The 16991-nt window shown below is 37.6% G+C and overlaps 1 protein-coding gene across 2 annotated transcripts in view; it reads right to left on the bottom strand.

Annotated features, from left to right (window-relative positions):
- The window catches only part of bicc1b (BicC family RNA binding protein 1b), a 132461-nt gene that overhangs the window by 60497 nt on the left and 54973 nt on the right, over window positions 1-16991 (bottom strand). The window lies entirely within an intron of this gene.

Raw genomic sequence — 16991 nt, 5'->3', positions numbered from 1 at the left:
TGGTGACAAACAATTTTGTGTGCCTTTGGAGTTCATCAGTTTTTTTTTTCTTACTTTTTTTTTTTCTTTCATTGTAATGCTGGAATAAGATTTTAGAATAAACCTTTTAGTCCTAATTTTGGTGCTAGAAAAGGTTTAAGAGCTTATAAGTTCAGTAACACTTTACAATAATATCTAATTTGTTAACGTTATTTAATGTATTGGCCGACATGATCTAACGGTGATTTCTTTTTATTTATTTCTTTTATTTAATTTTTTACAGTGTTTATTAATAGTTGTTGACCTTGCTTAATAAATTATAGTTCAAAGCTAGTTAATTAAATTTATAGTCATTGTTCATGCAAGTTAAAAATGCATTAAATAATTAACATATATACAACTTTTGATTTTAAGATTGCATTAATAATAGGGGTGTAACAGTACACAAAGCTGACAGTTCGGGGAGGAACACTAAATATAAAAATGCTTTTTTTTATTTTTTTTATTGGTTTACTGAACAAATTGTAATTGTCCTAAAGTAAAGGTTTCTTAAAGAATTAAAAATATAATATAAAAAATATCTCTACTAATTATTATTATTATTACCTTTATTTAACCAGGAGAAAAACTCACTGAGATTAAAATGTCCTGTCCTGGCCAAGATAGGCAGCTGTGTTTGCATGTACAGTTATACATAAAAAGTCACATAAAAAACATACAACCAGTCAAAAACAATTACACCGTTAATTTACTCTCAAAATGATGAAGTAAAATTTTAAAATGACTAAATGTCACCAGATCTTTTAGCTTCAACTCAGTCTGGAGCAAATTCCAATCTGAGGCTGCGACATATTTGAAGGACGTTTTACCAAGCTTAACTCTAACAAAGGGCACACAAAGATTATAATTTGATTCAGAATGTAATATATAATTGCCTTGTTGTTTCTGTTTAATCAAACGACAAAGAATGCTGTATGGTGTAGACTATATAGGGAGGCCTTACTTGCACTCGCATTGTATGCAAACGTGTAAACTTCTCATAAGACCGTTTTTGCATTAACTTATAAATCTAATTATAGGTTAGATTTTTTTCAGGTTTTCAGGTTAAGTAGAATATGATGAATATATAGGCTAATATAATGCATACATTTAGTGAAAGAGTTCATCTCTCTCGTGTTTTATCGACATCTTTCTGCTGTTAAAACACTGAACGATTACACAATGTGATACATTTTAGTAAGTTGTAATGTATCCTTAACATACCTTCTGATGTTAATTCATGTTAATTCTTTGACTATGACGAGGTGATCACATTCACTCGTGCCGCGGTGCTGCTTGAACTGATGTGTCTTTACAGTGATCTGTCATGTCACATTAAAGAGCATCAATATGGCATCACTTGAATTTAATGATAAAATTGACAGAATACATATGTTCTTGTGTTTGTGTAAATAGTTTTTTGGGTTTTTCTTGGGCATCAAAAAAAAGTTTTTTTTGTATATTTGTTTTACAGATTGTTTTGTCAATAAATGTAGAGGATTTAAATTTGGATGTGTTTATTATACGAAATTGCAGCTGTATTATTTGAAAAATGTAATTATGAATGTATTTCATTATATTAGAGTGTACATGTAAATTACGTTAAGGTATATTTTAGTTCATATTAATTGCTTGTTTTTAAGACAGTAGAATGGATGTCAGTACATTGAGCAGTGCACTTTAATTACAATTTTAATACACTAGAAGCGATTATGAAAGTACATATAAAGTTGTATTTAAGTACCACTTAAGTTGTTCCAAAAAATCACTCTTAATTGCAACTTATTGTATTTTATTTCAACTTAATATGTGATAAATTTGAAATCAATTATATATAATGTGTGTTAAGTACACCGAAAACATTGCATTTAATTCACACTTAAGTGTATATTTAGCTGACATTAAAGTATGTTTTAGTTCACATTAATTGCTTGTCAGTACATTGAGCAGTGCACTTTAATTACAATTTTAATACACTAGAAGCGATTATGAAAGTACATATAAAGTTGTATTTAAGTACCACTTAAGTTGTTCCAAAAAATCACTCTTAATTGCAACTTATTGTATTTTATTTCAACTTAATATGTGATAAATTTGAAATCAATTACATATAATGTGTGTTAAGTACACCGAAAACATTGCATTTAATTGCACAATTAAGTGTATTTAGTATAAGTATATTATCTGTGTAATAAGTACACTTTATAAAAGTACACTAAAGTGCACTTTTTTTTCACAAGGGAATGCTCAATGCCCTGACACTAATGGATTTTAGAATTGCTGTACCACCAGGTGGCAGTCTCAAAACTTTATGTGTTGCTTTAAACTTTAAGGTGGTCTAAGGAGGGAAGTATCCTTACAAAGATGTTCACCAATTATTCCAAGAGAAATAATTTCCTTGCGTCGTTGTTTTAAAGGTTCTGCAAAATATAGGTGCTATAAATCTACATTTCTTAGCTTTAAAATATGCATTCTCATGTGCTTAATAAGTCACATGATTTAGCACATCTGGAGTAACGACATCTTGCACAACAAACAGCACAAAAATATGCGACTCTACTGCTGTGTGTGAACGAACAGATGTTCGTGAGCTAACAAAAACAAAACGCACTCACGCACTCTGGCTAAATTCACAGCACGGTTCACATGAAACAAAAAATTACAAAAGAAATTCATTACGGAGGCTAACAATTAATTCCACTTTAGATAACTTTAATGAAGCTCTTAGGTCATACAGGAATATTTGTGCATGGTGGAAAAGCAGGAAGCTGCTCTGTTTTCCTACTACATACTTTGGATTGCTGCACCACCATGAACAGTCAGATGCAGCGGCAGCAATGGAGATGTGATAACATCTTCTCGTGTGAGGGCTGCAACCAAAGAAGGCTTGATGATTATACTGAGACCTTAATGGAAAGGCGCAAGCCTTCCTGTGGACCTCCGACAAACGATGAGCCCTCCTGAGTGGCTCTGGATGTTTATTGCTGTTATGTTCCTATAAAAGTCACAGGGAACATACACGTGTGCTGTACATCCCAGGCCTGGTTATGTAGCAGAACACTGTGTGTGATCAGTGCATCATTAAGAGCTCAAAAGAGCTGCTTCATTTTTTATATTGGTGGGAAATACATTATCACTACTTAGTGAAGGGGGACAATTGCAATATAATATACATTACTATGTTTTCAGTGCTGTAAAAAGACATTACATAATGAACCGTTATGTTTTTATTACCTTAGATTCTATCTTACACCACAGGTCCCCTTACAGTGAAATTGACATTTTGCGCCGCCATGTTTCTACAGTAGCCCTAAACGGACAAACTTCTCTACATAACGTAGTCACATTTTTGTCCCGTGTCGGCCACCGTAGCTTCTCTATGTGCTTCGAAAGGGAGGGGTGAGCGGAAGATAATTGCAATTCACAACCTCTACTAGGTCCCACTAAAATTCACACACTGCACCTTTAAGCATTGTCTTGATAATGCAAGATGCTAGTACAGTAACAACAGGAAACTCCAAGTACCGTACAAAACTAAATAGTGTGTCTAATGACAAAGGGTAATATTATTTTGTATTACAGATACAACCGCAGATTGTGGCTTACAGATCGTTCACTCGATCCTTCTAGCAAACGTCACCTTTTCCACCATATACAAAAGATAGTCATTTGGCAAGGCTATTCATTTTGTAAAAATGTATATATATATATATATATATATATATATATATATATATATACATACATTTTTACAAAATGAATATATATATTTATATTTTTGAGAACTTAAGTATGTTTTTGCATGCTTGTATTTCAGATTACATCACAGTCACTGCGTAGCCTACATTGTGACTAACGTTATATAAACATGCAATATCGTTGACGAAAAAAGACTAGTCCAAAATCACTGGATGTGGTTTTGTCTGAGGGAATGAAGGAAGAGCGTTCGTGCTTGCAGTTGCCAGATTTCAGTCATTTAAATCCCCCAAACAGAGCTTTTCTGTGAAAAGAACACGTACTATCCGGTGTTTTACCCAAACATGTACAATCTGGCGCGCAAGATGATCTGAAAACGCAAATAAGCTGCATTTTAGCAATGTCCATTTGAGATGTTCTGCTTAAAGTGTCATTCAGTCGGCCTATGTTCTGTCAGGACTCATGAGCTGCTTCGCTGAACAACTGAACTGCATAAGCCAATCAGACTAGAGCTCAACATTAATATGCATGACTCTTCCAAATAAGGCAAAAACAGAGCATTACATCCTAGGGACAATTTATAGGGTTGTAAATGGACCTGTAAAACTGTTTATGGAATTTTTTTTCCCTTAAATAAGCCACATATCCTCTATGTAGATATCAGAGAACAAGTTAACATCGGTCCGGCTTTGGAAGCAGCCGGTGAGTAAAACTGCTTCAAATGTCTGTGCTGTTGGCTATCGTCGCGTGAGTAAACATCAGTAAACGACACGATCACGTGCTTCGTCATTCAAATGCGCTAACGTTACTCCATTGTTGTTCTATGTATAACGTTACACTAGTCTGACGTGCAAAACCTTTTTGCTTGCTACTGCTAAGGTTTAGTCGCGTCCATAAACCGAATCATGTCCTCATAAACTGCGAGTAAACACACACAAATGTTGACAGGCCACTAAATACAGTACATACCACAGAGACGGACGTCCTGATGTTGCTGTTTCTCCTGTTCAATTTATTTCAGCCTGATTCTGGATCACGTATTAGCTGAATCCGATCGATAGCATACTTGGGTTTCTTCACGCTTGAGGACGTCACCACTTTGGGTGCTCGTAATTCTTTAGCTCCGCCCACACAATACGCCTCCAGGCGCTCGTTTATTTTCCGGAAAGACTCGGTACAGCCTATATTTCTTTTATAAATATAATAAAACTAAAGACTTTTCGGAGATATGAAGGATGCAATACTACTCTATAGTTACACAAGAATGACATGAGATTGACTGAAACTGAGTGTTTCACCCCCCCCCTTTAATGACATTTTGTATTGTGACTTTAGTCACTTTAGTTATATAAAGCCTTTATTTTATTTTGTTAATCTCATCAACAATAAGCCTTATTTGCCTGAAATGCTTATTTCAAACTATTTAAATAAGTAAATTATTATAATTTGAAATGTGTGTTGTCCGGTGGGGACTGGATTGGGAAAATTTGACCCTGCAATTATACAAGCATTGACTCTACAAGTTTAGGTATAGGGGGTCATTTTGAACACAGTACTGGTTTAACTGGTTTATGTGCCCTATGCTAGTTTCCTGAGTTTTCACTTCTTCCTAGTCTTCGTGAGCTTTCATCACCACGTTACATAACAATAATATAATTGTTATAATATAAGACAAAAAAATTAAAATTAAATGGATAATCCAAAACCCTCAGTCAGTTATATTATTTGTAAAGCAAAAACTTATGGGTCTCTACTAATGTGATGTATTTAAGCAAAATGTACTGTTTTATGCTTATATCTTATTTAAAGCTTTCATTTAATTAATTAATAATAAATAAATAAATAAATAAATAAAAAAATAAATATAATCATGTAATAAAAAATATATTAACTCTGGGCACATGCATAGACGAATAAAAAAATAAAAAAATATCTGCATATGCGTGAGAAATAATGCTAATGCCTGAGCTGTAATTTCTCACTGGATTATTTTATTTTAATATCAGTTTATTGCAGTACCTCTAAATTAGTGATACATTCATGGAACTATTTATAGAATTTATTTTACAGTATAAAATCCTGTCAGAGCCATACAATTCCAGCGTCCCTCACATCTGTTGTTATGGAAACGTCTCATTCACACTGTAACAAAGTCATTCTAGGAAGAAATTTATTTCCTTGGGATCAAGAGGGCAAGTCCATTGTATCCAAATTCTGCTGACAAAAGAGCCAAAGATGTTCGTTTGAAGGAAGGAACCTTAAATCCCCTCTCCGTCCACTGTGGGAGCATACTGGGCAGCGCACGCCAGCAGCCTAGCAGCTCTCCATGGAGACATGGGCTCAGTCTGATGCAACAGAGCCGTGGACAGGGTGATACTGGAAGAACGGAGCGCTCCGGACTGTTTTTACAGCTGCTGCCCCCTTTTAAAAGCAGGCAAGTGGGAGTTCTGCTCTCCTGTCCTCCAATAAATCTCTCCATGCAGCAGCCTGAGATTTATTCAGCGCTCCAAGTTGAATTTGCCATGACGGCTAGGAGTGAGGGTGAGTCAGAAATGTCAGCCAAGTTCTGGGTCTTTGAATGTGAGAAGATGGCACGGTCTGGCAGAGGGAACTCCAGCAAGGCACTGTTTAAAAGTCTGTGTCACGAGTTTTACCATTTTTAGGGCATTTTTGAAAAATGTTTTTAAGTTGAACTGATAATTGTTTCTAAAAGGAATTGTACCTGGAAATATGCAAAAGTGTATCTAATCACTAATGGACTTCTCATACTTTTTTACACAAACTATTAATCCAGTGTAATTTTCATCCCGTATTGACATAGTTCTGGTGTATAGTTGCTCCATGTTACACACTATTTATATTTGCAACTTTCACTCTGTTTAAATGGATAGTTCACCCAAAAATGAAAAATTGATGTTTATCTGCTTACCCCCTAGCCTAGAAATCTATACACACCCTAGCGGCAGCAAATCTAATTTGCCGCGAGTGTTGTCTAGCAACTCTCAATACACTTCTGAGCTGTAAACGCCAAACTCTGGTCGGTCCAATCACATCGTGTATAGAGTCGGTGGGCGGGGCTTTACATAATGATGGCCAAGTTGCGCTTGCGTGCTTCTAGTAAACACAGAAGCTGGCGAACAGCGGTCTTACGAATCAGCTTTGACCGTGACTCTAGAAAGACTTGGAGTAAAAGGGGTACTTCAGCGCTGAGAAGATGAATCTGTATTTAAACTGGGTCATTAATGTAGTAGAAATGTGAAATTATTTTTTAATTTGGTGCTTTCTAGACTGAGAAAAGACAGAAAATGTATTTTTGTCTCATGGGGATGAAAGACAACAATTCCCAGAATGCTTCGCTGCCCTGTGAGGCCATTCACAAAGCCACCGCTACTGGATTACAGCGACTGAGTTCCTACAATTAAATACTGAACGTGTCTGTTCAATATAACGATCGAGTTGCCGCGTGAGTCTCACAGCAGACTCAGATTAGGAGTCAGATTACATTTAACGTCATAAATGAGTTGATGAGCTCTCGTGATGAGAGCTGAGGTAATCGCGACCACATTCGCGGCATACATTCACAACGCGTTTTCAGTTCATGCCTTTGGAAGCTTAACTTTCATAGAAATTAATTTGAGAAGTTAAAAAACACTTACATTGCTTAGCATCCGTTTAAATGAATGCCTGTAGCTGAGCTGTGCTGTAAGTGTGATCTCCATTCCCCATGCACGAGTTGAAAACATGCGGAAATGGCTCCCTCTGCTGGCTGTAGTCTTTAGCCTCTGGGCAATCATTCCTCTCGGGACGCAAATATCGTCAATTTGCGTCACGAGAGGAATTTTTCCAGAAATAAAATGTATAAATCTGTCGTCTCAGGGGGATATAAGAGGGGGGAGCACGATCATTTGAATATACTCCAGGGTTTTTACTGATACAAAGCCATATGTTAATCGCTGAAGTAACCCTTTAAGCTTTTCTCTGAGAAAAGAACAAAGAACGGCACTGAAGTCATTCTTAAAAAGGGAAGATGTGTTCAGAGTTTTGCCGACCGGATACGGCGAATGTTTAACGAGCTCCGTTTCACCTTCGTTGCTCTGGTTGGTTGTAGCGTTATCCTATCACGTGCAGACGTAGTTTGAAAGACAACCGTTTATCCCGCCCCTCGGATTGAGGCCTGTCAATGGTGAGTTTCCAGACCAAACATCTTGATGTGGGTCTGACTTGTCAGGCTAGCAAAAGATTGTATCGTGATTACATTGTGAAAAGTGTTTTCTGTGAGACAAAATGGTTGACTAAGTGATGTCAGTCCTAAAGGAGTTTTCAAAAAAGATAACAAAGAGAAGCATTATTTTTCTTTTAGAATACCATGAACATATGAATCATTCAATAGGAGACCTTTTGCATTAACAAAATAAATATAGGATACATTTTGAATCCAGCAACAAAATGCTACTTTTAGAAAAGGACATTCACTGCATGCTGCAAAGATACAACAAGAAGGCATCATTCAGATTTAATATCAACATACACACACAGAACTCTGACAAAAGTAGTCTTTCAAAGTAAATCAAAGCCAACATTTTTCGTGACAGTGCTGTGTGAGGATCTGCGGAGTATCAACCTGAGCTTTACAGCGGCAAATGAGTGAAACAGACCGCGAGAGACTTCAGAGACCAAGATGAAAACTCCCTACGTCAGCTCAGACTCTGCAGAAAAGGAATGCGTCCTCAGGAGCCACATAAATATACTGCAAGCTGCATTTCCACTTTTAACACACAAAGAAAGCACCTCAGGGCCGTTTCTAGCATTCCAGTTAGGGCCCATCCAAAGACGATGATAACTGCATTAGTTGTGATGGCTCTTCGGCCAATAGAGGCGAGAGATAATAGCACATAGCTGTGGCTGTTGGTCCCATCCCAAATGATCCTGGGTTCCAGAGACTCATAGGAGCCTGTAATGTGTCTGCAAAGTATCTGTCATTATTAAGCAGTTAAGGCCCTGATATTACTAAGCACTTTCAGCCACCAAGGGACATACCTAGCATACAGATTAAAATATTTAACCAGTGCAAACTTTTGGCATTAAAAACTACTGTCAGGATTTACTTAAGACATGCCGTGAAACGGAAAAGATAGCACTGAAAAGTTTTGGACAAGGTTATTTTTTGCAGCTTAACTTTTTGCATATGCATGTGTAGGAGTTTCCCTTTCAGAGGCAAACTTTATGGGAGGAGAGTATTTAAATGAATCACACAATGTGATTTACTAAGGTTTGTGCTAGTCTAATTACTGGTATTTATGGCATTATTTAACAGCCAAAAAAAAGCATACACTAATTTGTGCTTTTTTTGTTAGCTTGTAGGGGTGTAACGGTTCTTGGTAAAAAAAAAAAAAACATACCGTTTTACACCCACGGTTCGTCACACACGTACACCGCGGTTCATCTCAAAACTGAAGAGACATCTATGAAATGGTTTGTTGAAAATAACAATGTGTAAAACAGACAGACAGAGTTAGCCTAATGTTTCCGTCAATGGACAAAACAGTCACTCTTGAATGCGAGTGCTGTATGCTCGAACATGAACCAGTAGTTTACTGAAAACAACAGACAGACATAAATTTGGTACAATGATTTTAAATCATTCACATTTTGGTGTGATTTAAAAAAAAAATGTATAAAGGGTTTCCCTCCATCATTTACTGATAAAAGAGAGCTAGAGGGCAAAGATGCACAGTACATTTGCAATTGCAATTGATATACCATTCGCCAGTAACTGGCAAAAACAATTCATTGTTAATATGCATGCTGACAGTGCAATTACTGATAATTGCAACCAATAATTTGATCTGCTATACAGTGTTCATTGTACTGTACATGTAAGATCAAACCAGTCTTATAAGTCAAGCATGCTCTTTGAGGATTATTTGGGGTTGATCAGACCTCAGCCTGCATCCCAGTAGCAATTACCCATGGATCAGCTTTCTTGATCTAAAGCCACCTTGTGGCTTTTTCTGCAGATTCACATGGATTTGATGGCTGTTCTTTTTGCCGCCCCTGTGATCACCAGCCAGCTTTTTCTTTCACCACTACAGCCCACCTCTATGGACACAGTATGTCTTACAGCCTTTGGAAGTCTCCACCAGATCTTGGTACTTTGCATGTTTACACTCAGTGGCCTTTTCCTTTCGCTCTTCCCAGGGCACTGTAAGTTCCAACATGATCAGCTGTTTTGTGTCCTTAGAGCTAATGATCCTGTCTGGCCGGAGTGATGTTATTGTGCGACGGGAACTTTTGTTTGCCCAGGCCAACTTAACCAGCAGCCATATCACCCTGTAGCCCAAGATTTCCCACTGAAGCTAAGCAGGGCTGAGCATGGTCAGTACCTGGATGGGAGACCAAATGGGAAAACCAGGTTGCTGCTGGTAGATGTGTTAGTGAGGCCAGCAGGGGGTGCTCACCCTGTGGTCTGTGTGGGTCCTAACACCCCAGTATAGTGATGGGGACACTATACTGACAAAGAGCACCGTCTTTCAGATGAGACGTTAAACTGAGGTCCTGACTCTCTGTGGTCGTTAAAAATCCCGGCATCCTGGCCAAATTTGCCCACTGGCCTCTGTCCATCATGGCCTCCTAATCATCCCCCTCTCCTGATTGGCTTCATCACTCGGTCTCCTCTCCGCCATAAGCTGGTGAGTGGTGGGCGTTCTGGCGCAATATGGCTGCCGTCGCATCATCCAGGTGGATGCTGCACATTGGTGGTGGTTGAGGAGATTCCCCCCTTCGATGTAAAGCGCTTTGAGTGCCTTGAAAAGCGCTATATAAATCAAACACATTATTATTATTATTATTATTATAACTTCCAACACCCAGTCAGAGGCTGTGTAGAGCAGGCCCGAAATGTATTAATTCAGGCCCATTTTAGCATGTACCTGAAGTTTCTCTCCAGCTTTCACAAAATGGATGGGATTTACGCTGACATGGTGGTTTTTGATAGTATTTATTGCCTTAGCTATACAATAAGCAACTGCCCTGAACACATGACATGGTCATGGTGCCAGCAATAAAGGCCTTCCCAAAGGTATTTGGGTCGTCGTCATACTCATTTCTAGTCAGAATATGAGTCTGAATCCACCTTCTTCCCGGGATGTTGTTGTAATTATCAGGTCATCCATGAATGCTTTTTTAGGGGCTGTAATACACCAGACTTTGTAAAGGGGCCCCTGCACTCTACCTCGGCTGGCTGACTTGACCACCATGCTCATAGCAATAGCGAAAAGAACCACCAATATGGTGCAACCTGTTATTATTCCTTTCTCAAGACCATGCCAGCTCAATTTTTCTGAATCGAATGTGACCCTCACCTAGCCTGTTTCTACCAGACTCTCGTACTTTTCATTTGTACAGGGAGTCTGGATAATCTCCATTGACAAGTGTTAACTTTCTTGAAGGTGGGTACTCTGTTGAACTTTAAAACTACTGGACCTGCCCAGAGCCACTCTAGATCTGCCATAGCCTATATATCGCTAACGTTTGGTCATGACGTATGTCATCTACTGAAAGAAAACGAAAATTGAGCGGAAGTACGTAGGCTAACCCTCACCCTGAAATAGCTGTAATAATTCAAGATCAGATCCTTGATCTTACCAGGAACTCTGTGATGCTATAACCTCTACTTAACCAGCTGTTATTGATCCATAAGCATTTGCCAGGTCAAACCACAGAACAACTAGTTTGACTCTGTTTTCAGTCTTCTCTGAGGAGCTGCATGACTACTCCAGACACCATGGAACTCCTGGAATCCCCCCATTCTGCACTGAAGGGTCAACGTAGCTGTTCTTAGTACAAAGTCAGTCAGCAAGAAACAATGTTGAAAAACACCTTCCCTTCAATGCTCAACAGTGAGATTGCTCGGAAATGTTTGAGATCCCTTGCGTTTAGTTCTCTCGGAATTCAAACTTCCTCAGTACACCTGGCCTGCTACTCTCCCCCTAGGCCCTGGAAATCTTCCACAGGTGTAGGGTACTCCACTCAGGCTTGGAGTTGACCTCCTCAACCTCTTAACTTATGTCTAAAACTTAAACTTGGCCTTCTCAGATCATACTCAGTTGTTGGGGGAGCTGGACTAATGAGAACTTTATAAGGTTCACGCTCTTGCTCTCTCTCTCATATATACGGTATAATATTAAAGACTTTAAATTAATCGCATGCATTAATGCATTAACGTCGACAGCCCTAATATATACATATTATATACATATAAGGGCTGTCAACATTAACGTGTTAACGCATGCGATTAATTTAAAGTGTTTTTGATTAGTAATTATTTAATTATTATTTTAAATTAATTAAAAATAATTTAACACAATTAACGCAAATAAATTACAGAATTACGCAAAGCTGCGACATTAACATAATTTGCATCACGTAGTCGATCATAGAAGTCGTTTATGGTGTGTGGTGAGCGTTCTGGCGCAATATGGCTGCCGTCGCATCATCCAGGTGGATGCTGCACATTGGTGGTGGTTGAGGAGATTCCCCCCTTCGATGTAAAGCGCTTTGAGTGCCTTGAAAAGCGCTATATAAATCGAACACATTATTATTATTATTATTATAACTTCCAACACCCAGTCAGAGGCTGTGTAGAGCAGGCACGAAATGTATTAATTCAGGCCCATTTTAGCATGTACCTGAAGTTTCTCTCCAACAATAGATAATTGTTTATTGCATTGTGTCTTTTGCTTTGCTAAAACACGAGCTCTGTCGTATTCTGCGATTGCTTCTGAAGAGCGCAATTTTGGTGTCATACAGTAAGCGCGTGAGACTCTGTTGTATTGATGCACAGAAAACGTGCACGCACTCTCAATCGCTGATCTCACGCAGCATTCATGTACATTTCAGTACATTTGCGTTGTTTCCACACACACTCAGGAAGGATAATGTTTGATTTGTCATTTGAATCGTTTGTTTGAACCAGTTAACCAAATCAGAACCGTTCCAAACAGTTGCCGTCTCTAGTAAGCACTAATCCACACATTTCTAAAGTTATTCACTTTTGACGTGTCTAACTCTCTCTCTCTCTGACTCAAAATAAACCAACATCCCAAAGTTATTAACAGTACACTGATGAACTCATGAGAGAACTGATAATGAGCACAGAGATACTGAGCATGCGTGCAGTGGAGGGAGCGACGTTGCTGTGTTTAGTAATCGTAGGTGTTTGCAGTCAAAGCGGTTGATTTAGGAGGTTTTTTTGGAGACTCCGTGAGGTTATGTTCGGTATAGCTGCTTGAGAGGTCTACATTTAAATGTCCATTTTACATAACATGCCTAAAATGAAAACAATCTCGTTGTTGCTCTCTACACATACTATACACTGATAAATTCTGTAAAGGTTCTTTAGTAATGTTTTTTTTTTTCATGGGTGCTTAGATTTGTACAAATGTATTATATAATAGAATTATATGGACTCCTTATATTTGGTTATTTGGTTTCCTTTTGGAGTCTCCAATGATCATTGAAGCTTGCAGAAAAGACAGTTTTGTGCACTGTTTACTTTGGTTATAGCAATGAAAAAATGAATGTGTTTAATAAGATAAATGGCGTCTGCTTAATTTCATAATAAGCATTTGATTAATCGTGATTAATCGCACAACACGGGTGTGATTAATCAATAAAAAATAAAAGATATATATTGATGTAATTGACCAATTTGTAAATGAACAATTTGAATTGATGCACTTACACTTTAACTTTGACAACCCTATTAGCATAAATTACACATTACATATTTTCATCCATTGCACCATTAATTTTATTGCAGTTTATTTTTACTTATTACACGGCTCTGTGAAATACTTGTTTCTAATTGGTCAATCGCGATTCCAGTGGAATGTTATTCCCTGATAACAACTGCCAAAAATGAAAAACAAACCACCTTACCCGGGTACAACGAGTTATCTTTACTGGTACTACTTATATGCCTTACATGTCACTCCGACTGTCTGGTGCCATCTTGTGACTGAAACACAATGGGTTACAATGGAAGAAGACTTCAAGGTGTTCACCCAAAATAAAAATTATCCCATGATTTACTCACACTTGAGTCATCCTAGATATAAATGCCATTCTTCTTTTAGACAAATAAAATTAGAGTTATATTTAAAAAGTCCTGGCTCCTGGCTAATCCAAGCTTTTTAATGGCAGTAGATGTAGCTCAGTCTATAAAAAGTGCATCTGTCTCATCAAATAACTTGCTCCACTCAGCTCCGGGGGGTTAATAAAGGCCTTTCGGCTGATCACATTCCGTATTCAATTTAGGAGAAAAGTTTTCAAAGTGCCTCTGCAGTTCAAAAGGCCGTACGCATCTTGAACTGCGAGAAGGCACTTTCAACACTTTTTTCCACGGAAGGCGACAGGTTGGAACTTTACATCATAAAGTTTTAAATATTGATATTTTTCTTACACAAACTCATCGATTCACTTTAAGAGTCTTTATTAACCTCCGGAGCCATGTGGAGCATGTTATTTGATAAACAGATGCATTTATGAACTTTAAAAACAGAAATACAACTACTGCCATTAAAAAGCTTGGATTAGCCAGGACATTTTAAATATAACTCCGATTTTATTCACCTGAAAGAAGAATGCCATTTACACCTAGGGCTTGAGGGTGAGGAAATCATGGAGAATAAACCAGAATAAACCCCTTCAGAGTGACGCAAGACCCCTCCACCTGATCACTCTGTCGGGGTTTATTGTGCAATAACAACTGGCTGGGTGTATAAATCAAGTTGACTCGGGAAGTAGTTAAATATTGTATGGTCTGATACTTCTTTTTGTCAAAAGCTATCTGAAAAAAGTGGATTAGTTTAGGGCCAGTACTTTATATATTATCCCCTAAACTTCAAATATCTCCACTCCTCAACACACAACCAGTCACATACAACCAGTGGATCACTTTCATCGTGCAGCAGAAGTAGACTCAAAGTCAAGGTTGTTGTTTCAATTGCATGCTGTGCTATCAAGCTGACCGGAGCATGTTTTGTTCCAGAGCTGTTGCGCAGGATCAACACTTCTTAATTGTTGTAATAAGTTGCAGACAGACTCGCAGGAAACAGCAGGTCCCTGAAGGCCACACGGGCTGAGCCGGGCATGGCGCGGTCCACATGTCCAGAACCGTTCATGTGTTTTCCATCATTAATAAGCTGGGATGTTTGCTGCATGCAGTCACCAGATAACGGCAAATGATTATGTAACATTTTTGTCAGCGCAGGCAATGCCCCGGGTTTGCTCGCCAACATAAACCACGCGCAGAAATGTGAATGGCCTTTGACTCGGGCCGTGACCCTGAAAACACGTTAGCACGCATGAACTTGATCTGATGTTTGTTTTAAATGGCCAAACTGTTGTTGTCATTGTTTGAATTCCGTCTTCTCGATTGCAGCATTATTACAAGAACACGACTGTTGCCATAAGCTATTCAAACTTTACAGAGAAATGAAACACCCGTATATTTGTGCAGCAAAAGTTTGATTGACATTTTGGCTTAGAAAAAATTTAATTATCAAACGTTAATGTTCCGCAAAGTTGCCTAGCAACAAGTTGCCAGAAAACATATGTTGCTATGGCCTCTATGAGTGCTTTCACATCTTTAGTTCAGTTCATTTGGTCCGAACCCAGGACCATTAAACATTGTTACAATTTTCAGCTTTTTTGGTTCCTTTTCACACCACATTGATTGATTTGGTCTGAACCAGTTAAAACGAATCAAAATGCAGGCACATGACAACATCTACATCTCTCATTGGCCATGGCGTATTTCCTAAACTGGAAAAACTAAATTTAAACTATTTCCTAAACTGAAAAAAAAAAAAAAAGTTTAGCGTGTTTCCTAAACTGCTTTTCGATTGGTCAGAATTTACGTGTGGGAAAATTCCAACAGAAGAGCAAAAGCCAGCAAACAACACAACTATGGTGATACGACTGAGAGGGCTGATTTTGTCCATGGCCATAATCTACTACATTGTGTGTTTTTACACAGTATGTGTAAAAACATCATCTTCATTTTCTCATCTTCCGAAAATACTGCCAACGATCTATCAGGTAATGTCATGCACATAATGTCAGCGCAGCTGTCTGACTACGGCAGCTGGTTTAGTCCAAAAATGATCAGAACTTTTGCAGTTGGTTCAGTTTGAGCTCGGATCACGTTCTCACCACAAACAAACCGCTCCAGAGTTTGTTTAAAAGCATACCGGGACCACCTCTTCAATGAGGTCTCGGAACGCTTGTTTGGTCCGCTTTGTGTACATGTTAAAATAATGGTATACAGATCCAAAAGACTTGAAAGTACTATAGTACTTTTTGCTGCTTTGTTGCACTCTGTACAAAAGTTTGGGTTGGTAAGATTTTTTTTTTAATTGAAAAAAAAAAAATCCCAGAAATCCTACATTCATTTAATCCAAAAAATTATACAGTAATATTAATATTGTGAAATATTATCATAATTTATTTAATATAGCAGTTATCTAAGTTAATATATTTTAAAATGCATTTTATTTCTGTATTGGTAAAGCTGACTTTTTAGCATCATTACTCCAGTCTTCAGTTCTAACGAATTCATAAATCATTCTAATCTAATCAAGACTTGCTGCTCAAGAAACATTTCTTATTATTATCAATGTTGAAAAGAGTTTTGTATGCTGATATTTATGTGGAAACAGCATTTATTTGAAAACAGAAATATTTTGTAACATTATTAAAGTATTTACTGTTACTTTTGATCAATTTAATGCATTTTTGATGAATAAAATATTAATTTATTACAAAAAAAATCCTCATCCCTAACTTTTGAATGGTAATGTATGTATATTGAAAAATGCAATATTGTACAAAACATGTAAAACATTGCTAAATATCTTAACATCTGATCTGACAGGGAGTATTTAACTATTATTTCAGATGCAAAAACACTACAATTAAGACAGATGGAAAATGCTTTGTGGTTGCTTTGTTGTTCTGGGTGGTTGTTTACTTTTCCATGTCAAACAAGTCAAAAATGATGTCTGATCACATAGAAAAGCAATAGAGGACCTCTTTTCAAAAAGCCACATGATTCAATCATTCATTTCCACATTCATTCTTCTTTTGCAAAATCATTCATTATTTTGTAGCAGTGGTTTGGGACGAGTTACGTGCCAAAGTTTAATAGGTACAGTATTACTGACTGGACTCATACACAGTACTAGTGATTCCATTTCTGAAATGAAGCAGCCTGG

The sequence above is a fragment of the Pseudorasbora parva genome, chromosome 21 (assembly GCF_024679245.1).
Source record: "Pseudorasbora parva isolate DD20220531a chromosome 21, ASM2467924v1, whole genome shotgun sequence".
Taxonomy (NCBI): domain Eukaryota; kingdom Metazoa; phylum Chordata; class Actinopteri; order Cypriniformes; family Gobionidae; genus Pseudorasbora; species Pseudorasbora parva.
The sequence above is the reverse complement of the archived record's forward strand: the minus strand, read 5'-3'. Positions and strand labels throughout refer to the sequence as shown.